The following is a 6000-nucleotide window of genomic DNA, read 5'->3' as shown; positions in this document are numbered from 1 at the left end:
TCAGCTCACATATGTACACGTGTACTTCATCACCGGTCTATTAGAAATCCTCATCACTCATAAGACAAGACTGGCAGAAGGTGAGGGAAACACGCGGACACAAAGGGAAAGCTATACCACGCTGGAAATTATGCATTAGGGCGAGACATGGAATCAGGGAGTAATGTAATCTTTTCGTCTCTTATGGCGGTCATTGTTTTGGATCAGGCAATCAAAGCCTCAAGTCCCAGGTCAAACTCTTCAGACAAGTGCTGCTTCACATTTTTTGCCGTTCCATTCACAGAAAAACGAGTCATGTGTACGTTAAATTGCAGTAGTGGCAGTTTCTCACCAGCACGGAATCTTAGTGGACTTTTGTGGACAGTGCAAAGTAAATACTTGGGAAGTAAAGCTAGGTCATAGGACCAGATAAGACGGGGTTTCTCAATCCTGGTCCCGGGGACCCACTGCCCTGCCTGTTTTAGATGTTTCCCTGCTCCAACACACCTGATCTAAAACGTAGTGGGTCCCCAAAACACTGAGATAAATCAACACCCATAAGAAGACTGTAGACAAACAATGGCACCTGAATGGGTGAATCTGATGCTTGTGCAGTTGGATTTGAAAACCAGTCAACCCCAGATCTACTAGATCTGGCTAACATGGTGTCAGACTTTGCCAAAAAAGCACCAACTTGAAACCAGAAGTAAAGCAACAAGATAAGAAGGAATAATGTAGACTGTAAAAAAAAAAAAATTAATATAAGCTGTTACAGTACAAAAGTACAAAAATGAGTCTAAAAACAACTGAAATCCTTGTCCTTCCTGAATCCCAATAGTATTTTAAGTGGTTGGAGTGGCTGATACTCTCAATATCACATGACAAACATGATACCACAAAATCTTGAACTCTTTTCACCTCCAACTGTTCATCGAAATACATTGGATGTTTTTTTTCACAAAATTGGCAGAGAAAAGTGTTTGATTCAAAAAAAAAAAGTTTAATTTGTTCTCATTAATTTATTCATTAATTACTTTGGATCGTTTTCTGCTAAATCAGCTCAGTGCATACACACACACACAAACCGCTCTGGAGACACTCACGATTTCACCAGACACCCTCCACCACCTGTCCTCATTAAGTGTGTAAATGAAGCACCTGTAGGTTTATAATGTTTTGTTTTGATTGTTTGTCGTCTGACAAAAATGACACCAGGTGAGTCTCAGGCAAACTGCTTCTATTTCATAACAATAATAATAACAATAATAATAATGATATGTTTTATCAGTTTTCACAGTGGGCTTTGCTTTGAACATTTAAGGTTAATTGTGTGCGTTTTAGATAAAACATGAGCAGGTGTGGTATCGGCAAAGTCTGAATCAGGCACATAAATCAACAAGGTATGTAAAAAACAAAAGTGAATTACACAGTAAGTTACCCAGCTGTTCAGTGTAACAGCAGGTGTTGATGATGATGGTGGACCAGGGTATCTGAGCTAGGTTCTGTTAAGTCCTGGCCCTCACTAGAGGATAATTGGTCCAGATTTGTTTTCAATCTGGCCCGTATACGACAATCGTGGGTGTCTTCCGATTTAAGGCGGATTTGAGCAGATTATCTGTCCAAATGATCCTGTCGTGAGAGGGATTAACAGACGTGTATTGACGACTGAGCAGTGACCGGGAAATGGATGTTGCGTACTCTTATTTAGAACCGTATCTTGTACAAGTTGATTCCGTCTTCTCAGCCCTGACTTCATCCACAGTTTATTGCGCTTCGCAACACAGAACATCGCGCGCACACACAACGGCTATTTACTGACGACACCGACAGTCCGTCCCTTCAGTGTTTGTTTAAAAAGTTCACAGCTCTTCATCAGCGGCGACACGAAGCCTGAGACGAGACGTGTTTACCAAATCAATCAAGCTACACCATCTCACTCTTTCGTTCGTCGCATAATGGGATGGATTGTTCCGCCCATTATGTGAATTCATTAGTGGGCGTCTTCCCGTGCCATCACGCTGTTCTCTTCATTACTATTAGTTGTAGTTTGTGCTTGAGTTCCTCAGCGACGTCTGAACGGCGCGTGCGGCCTTTCAGTGTGAAACGGCTGCTATTAACATAAAAACAAAAGGAATAAAGACGAGGGGGGGGGAAACTTCTTGCCCTGCTGTTTGTTTTAATCTGTTCCAGAATGCTACAAATGTCTACCTCTATCTGGAGGCATCATTATCTACTACATTTGACCCATCTTTTTTGCGTTTTTGTAACTTAACATCACTTGTTTACACAAAAATCCCCACTACATTTGTTTTTTTTTCTCCCTTATTTGTCTGTACTTTCTGTACTTGCAGGGATTTACATACCCTGCAGGTATGTGTGCATGGGTAATAACCTTCTTATGCTCTTAGTATATTAAAGAATAGAATTATTAAATGTATTTCAACATATTTCGTGGAAGTAAAGTCTCGTTCAAACGGCCTCCCGGCGATAATAAGCGTATCTCTGACGCTTGTATCTTACAGTATAGAAAGCAGCAGATTGCAAAATGTAAATGTTTTTATTGCCGGCTGTTGATACAACAGCAAAGAGAGACGAGGCTACATCATCTAGAGGTTGCATCAAATGTGATGGACTATTCAACGACACTGTTACAGCTTTAATACCAACTGCTGTTTATTGGAAACTTTAAAGGATATTAAAACTACCTAATCTAAATGGATCTTCTGCCGTCACGTCCCGGTGCTCCTGTCCCCCCCCCCACCAACACACTGTCCCCGCTCCGTCTCAAAGCTTTTTTATCCGTACATCGCCCCTGGGCTCACAGTGCACACAGGACAGAAAAGAGCGGAGCCCCAGCGTCTCCCCTCTTATGGTTCCGTGTCGGGCCTCTGCAGCAGCAGCCGGGGGCTTTATTGAAGAGTAATATCACGAAATGAGATATTGTTTCAAAGCATCCAGCTGGGTGCCATAGAAGCTCACAGTGAGTGAGCTGTGGGGCACAGGGGTGCATTTTTATTTATTTATATATTTATTTTTTACTCTCTTCCCCTTTCTACAAGTGAAGTCGAGCGCGGCGCTGTATGTTGAAAAATTCAACGTAGAGACTCAGAGCGAGGTGAAAAGGCATCATTTAGGGAACTGAGACTGTTTCCTGTTTTCCTCAAACATGTCCTTGGAGTTTAATGACCAATATTCCAAGATAAATTAGTACATTAGCACTCAATATCACAAATTAAAACAAATTTTATGTTGAGTTGTAAGCACCACGTTCCAAAAAAAAAAAAACCCAGAGAGGTCCTATTAATCTTCGCAGTGCTGTGAGTATTGAACATTACTGTAATTATTTCTCCCATATTTATCATGTCCACTCGCGTTTCCTCGCAAACACGTGACTAAAAGAGGCGACCTTAGTTTATCAGTGAACTGACTTTCAACTTTTAAAGGTCTCCGCCGTGTCGCCAATGACATTTTGTTCAGTTTTATTGCATCATCACACTCTCATGTCTGTGTCCTAAATGCAGAGCTGTAGCGTGTTATGGAAAATCTGTTTAAAAGCATTTATGCAAAGTGTCATCGTCACATTTTAGAGCAAAGCAACACAACACCAAATAATAATGTGATGGTTGTTTTGACCTGACTCATGACGGAAAAGGGAAATGACATAAGTTGAACCTTAACCCTGGTGTCAAACTGACGGCCCGCGGACCATAAGCGGCACACCACGTAATATCATGTGTTTATACACAATCTAAATGAATATTTTGCTTTATTTCTCTGTTTTGCATCATAAATATGTCATTATACTGAAGTACACATCATTCCATTTCAAAATGAGCACTTTTACATTGAAATTCTGTGAAATTTCATCATGGATATCTTTATTGCAACATAATGATGGGATGTTGTGATATATGTTTTAGCTCATATTGCCCACCTACTACTATACAGTTGTGTTTTCCCACTTGACCAGAGTAGAAGCTCTCAGGTCATTTGAGTTCAACACCCCAGCCTTATACCATAAATTAAAACAATAACAAGCAGCTAAAGTTGGATTATATTGTGGGTAAATAATATTTTTAAACACTCAATAATTATAACAGAAGTACAACGCTTAAATAGAAAGTATTTAAAGTCTCAACTTAAGGAATAAATACAGCCCAAAAACAGCACCTGTCATCCTGATTGAACTAAATGTCTTCTATGTTGATTTTGTTATGTAAAAATGACTCTTTAATTCACAAAAGGTCTGGACAGAAAACAAGCAGGACGACTTTTTTCCTGACTGCACAAATTATACAGTGGAGAGGGGGCGGAGTCAGCGGCTGTAGCAATGACAACCACTTCTGAGATAATATGAACTTCCTGTTTGTATGATTTCATCAGAGAGATAATGCAGTTTTTATCATTTCAGGCCCTTAAGGCCCAGTTTACACATCTGCTTGTCTCCTGCTTTCTCCCACACCACCACTATGATGATGACTTCATCTTCTGTTAAATCTCTGAGTAAACATTTTCCGTCAGACGGAGAACGAGAGAGATGATCTGCACAGCTGTTAAAGTAGTTTTAAAAATATAATTGTTTTTTTTCCCAGATTCAAATGTAGCCTGAACACTGGAACTACAGTCAGGCGTTAGTTTTCTGTTACCATGCTGGTAGAATCATGTTTTATCATGTTTTATTTTTTTAAATTTTAAAATCCCAGCTGCGTCTCACACGATGTGCGTAGGAATGAAAACAGAGACGCGACACACGTGACACATCCAGCGAGAACCAGGCCTAAAACTAAGTTTTGGAATTTGCTGTGATCACAGACTTTTAAATGTATAATTATGAAAGAGGTTGCACAATCTGAAACAATCAGAAACACAACCTGAACATCTTAACATACCAAAACGGATTGTTTTGGCTGTGCAGACAAGAGTTTTTGTCTTCTTAAAACACACAAACTGTTGCCACATGTCTGCTTGAAAGAAGTCTATCAGAAAAAAACTGTTAAACTAAGATGTTAAAAGTGTAACCTTTTGTGGTGAATATATGATCATTATGTTCTGCAGGGCAGTAATACTTTTACTGATTAGCCCTTTAAAACAAATGAGGGCATCATTTGCTCATTGAATTTAGCTCTCATCACCATTTGCTGCCTCTGATGCGTAGGCAGCCAGTCGTGTGAAGTCGAAGGAAAAACTTGTTTCACCTGCGAAATCTTGGCCAAGAAAAGTTGGAGACACCATCTCTGTGAAGTCACTCGGGGGCATCGATGCTGCACCTGTTCTCCTGGCCTCTGCGTTGCACAAACCGGACAACGTGGTGCTGTCCAGCTCCGGCTCGCTGGCGCGCTGCCACCTCCACCCACCTCCTCTTGGCAGACTGTCAGCAATATTGCAGTGCCTGCGGTTAATTGTGAGGCTCAGGTAATTGTCCGTGGGGTGGACAGACGTGCAGAGGCGGCAGCCAGCGGAACGTCTGTGGAGACGCGGCGCGAGCGGGCGCCACCTCTCCGTTCCTTGCTAATTTGGCCAGGTTCGGTTCGCGATGGTCTGTGTGTTTGTCACAGTGTCAGCGCTCCCTGCCCTCGGCCTATTGTGGCCTCCACTGGGGTAAAATCATTCATCTTCTGATTCATCTGCGAGCTTGAAAGCTATTCATCATAAGGCCAGAGACCCCCATCAATTATTCCGATGGGAGAAGCACGAGGAAAAGGAGGGTTGTGAAAGGCAAATACATCTTGATTTAATTGGAAATCAAGTATGGGCAAGGCTGCTAAGCAGACTTCCTCCCGTAGATGGAAGGTTGGGAGATAATGGAGCAGAAAAGCGAGGACAGAGGGAGGAAAAATTATGCTCGAAAAGAGACAGACTAAGAGAGATTACAGGGGAAGGAAAAAGAGGTAAGAGGAAGAGACAGTGGAAAACCTGCGAAATGGGAAATTGTTCATTGGTGTTTGGTTTTATGAGACATTGGCAAACATTAACACTGACATTACAGTGTGCTGTCACCGAGCACCAGACTAAGATTCGGAT

General features: G+C 41.5%; 1 protein-coding gene across 6 annotated transcripts in view; it reads left to right on the top strand.

The window, feature by feature from the left end:
* Window positions 1-6000, top strand: part of astn1 (astrotactin 1) — a 371669-nt gene that overhangs the window by 192785 nt on the left and 172884 nt on the right. The gene's annotated exons all lie outside the window — the stretch shown is intronic.

Source organism: Solea senegalensis, linkage group LG1, assembly GCF_019176455.1.
Source record: "Solea senegalensis isolate Sse05_10M linkage group LG1, IFAPA_SoseM_1, whole genome shotgun sequence".
Classification (NCBI taxonomy): domain Eukaryota; kingdom Metazoa; phylum Chordata; class Actinopteri; order Pleuronectiformes; family Soleidae; genus Solea; species Solea senegalensis.
This window is presented reverse-complemented; position numbering and strand designations above follow the sequence as displayed.